The sequence below is a fragment of the Chrysochloris asiatica genome, unplaced genomic scaffold, assembly GCF_000296735.1.
Source record: "Chrysochloris asiatica unplaced genomic scaffold, ChrAsi1.0 scaffold00005, whole genome shotgun sequence".
In the NCBI taxonomy this organism is placed as follows: domain Eukaryota; kingdom Metazoa; phylum Chordata; class Mammalia; order Afrosoricida; family Chrysochloridae; genus Chrysochloris; species Chrysochloris asiatica.
In genome coordinates, this window is record NW_006408523.1 from 12,904,882 (window position 1) to 12,907,498 (window position 2,617).

At 41.9% G+C, this 2,617-nt stretch overlaps 1 pseudogene; it reads left to right on the top strand.

Annotated features, from left to right (window-relative positions):
- The first annotated feature begins 696 nt into the window (after positions 1-696).
- On the top strand, positions 697-2,392 carry LOC102832929 (annotated as a pseudogene).
- Positions 2,393-2,617: the final 225 nt, after the last annotated feature.

Genomic DNA, 2,617 nt, shown 5'->3' on the forward strand with positions numbered 1-2,617 from the left:
CGATTTGTAACCACTACGCTACCAGAGCTCCTTAGGAGTGCTGTGGTTTTTATAATAAAATGCTAATCCATCCTTTGACTTGCTGAAGGAACAACTAAGAAGGTGGTAAGAGGATGCTCTTAGTGCCAAAAGCTTAAAAGTTTGACCTGTGCCTCAAGGTTAATAATAGCGAGCATGTATGACAGGGGAAAAACTTCTTTTCAGGGAGTAGGCATTCTCTACCATTTTCCCTTAGAGACTGCTTTTGAAAAATGGATACTCAAAATTCCATTTATAAAAATATCAGGGCCTTGGCTAAATGCTTCCGCCTCCTAAGGTGCTCAGTATGGCTCCTTAGAAAATTTTAGTGGAATCCAGTCTCAGTTGAATACACCAGTGATGAACTCAGTGATGAAATATGATCACCATTACTGAAAAATTTTCCTCAAAGTTTCTATAGAGGAATCCTGATCAAAGGGGAGGGGGAGCCTAATTGGCGGAGGCAGCGGGGCTTGGGCATGCACACGGACAAACGTCCCGGTGGACCACAGCTGCAGGTGCGCTCCCCTAGGGAGTCAGGAGCCTGGAGCCTCCCCAGGAATTGGATTGTTGGAGCACCCCAGCAGCCAAGGCCCTGCGAGTGGAATGGTCGACAAGGCCCCGATGGTGAGATGAAGACATCGGCCCGGAAGTGCAAGACAAAAGTGCAATACTAACATGTCTGTGTCTTCTACCAACGGTGCTGTTCCTGCAAGCACTCACAGATTCCTGCTTCCGAGACCCCCGATTAGACCAAACCTATTGCTTTTGAAGTTGTTCAAGTGTGTTGGTGCATAAACAGATGTTTATACTGCGAAAGAGGTTATATTTTATCTTAGCCAATGTATTATGGCTAAGCGAATATATGATGAGAAGCAACAACATATGGCGTATTGAGCAAATGATCTGCTAGGAGATTTGTTTGGCGAGCCAAGCTTCTCTGTGAAAGACCACAGGGAAATATAATCAGTGATCTACAGAAACTTGATAGTAGTCAATCAACAGGAACCATTGGAGTCTGGAACATCTGTGAGTGAAAATAGGTGCTAAGTTGAAGATGGGAGGGATCCAAAGGACTCTGTGCAAGTGTTACGGGAAGAGAAACCTTCATCTTCATGTTTGATTTCTAGACCAGCTCCCTCATCTAGAAGGAGAGCAATTTGTGAAACAGGAGACAGTTCAGGTGAATTATCCAGTGAAGTACAAAGAAAGCACCACGGATCAGATACTGTTTCCCCTTCCTTTGATGAGAGTGTTGTGCTGTGTGTGATAAGGGAGCGATGTTGTGAAAGAGACAGTAGCAGCCAGTCAACAAAATGCCATCAAATCCAGATCTGGTTGCTGCTGTAAGTGCACATTCTGGGGATTGTTTGGAGCAGAATTCCGTTTCACATCACTTCAGTATAGAATTTGAAGTTGAATCTCTAGATTCAGAAGATTACAACCTCAGTGAGGAAGGACCAAGACTCTCAGATGAAGATGATGAGGACTTCGTGCAGTGAAATGAATCCTCCTCTTCCACCGCATTGTAACAGATGTTGGGCACTTCATGAGAATTGGCTTCCTGAAAATAAAAGGAAAAATAAAGAAAAAATGCCTGAGAGTCTCAAACTAGAAAACACAACACAAGTAGAAGAAGATTTTGTTGTTCCTGATTGTAAAAAAATGATAGTAAATAACTCTAAAGAGTCATGTGTTGAAGAAAATGATGATAACCTTACACAAGCCTCCCAGACTCAAGATTGTTGTTGTTGTTGTTAGGTGCCATCGAGTTGATACCTAGTTATAGCGACCTTATGCACAGCAGAAAAAAACACTGCCCAATCCTGGGCCAACCTCACTACTGTTGCCACACTTGAGTCCATCAATGCTGCCACTTGGCCAATCCATCTCGTTGGGATCTTCCTCTTTTTCTCTGACCTTACCAAACATGATATCCTTCTCCAGCGACTGGTCCCTCCTGACAATATGTCCGAAGTATGAGAGACGAAGTTTGGCCATCTTGGCTTCCAAGGAGCACTCTGGCTACACTTTTTCCAAAACGGATCTATTGGTTCTTTGGGCAGCCCACTCTCAAGATAGTGAGGACTATTCTTAGCCATAAACTTCCAGTAGCATCATCTACAGCAGCCAAGATGTCAAAGAACTTGAGAGGGAGAACTCACAAAACAGAGAAGAGAGTGTGGAATCGAGATCTCGCCTTATTGCCACTGAACCTTGTGTGATTTGCCAAGATGGACCTAAAAATGGTAGTATTGTCCATGGAAACAGGACATCTTACGGCATGTCTTCCATGTGCAAAGAAGCTTAAAGAAATAAGCCTTGTCCAGTGTGTAGACAATCAATTCAAATGATTGTAACTTATTTCCTCTAGATGACCTGTCTCTGTAAAAGTAGAATTATATATTTCTAGCTACATAAACCTAAAATATTAGTTATTTTGGCAACATGTAATGTATTACTCTTTTTTTAAAACATGTAATTAGAAATTATCTTGGTTCATAATGATTTCTTCTCTAATGTAATCTACTTCTGGGGAAGAGGAAGTAATGAATGTTTTTTCTTTTAGGAAAATTTTCACTTTTGTTTACGTATATAT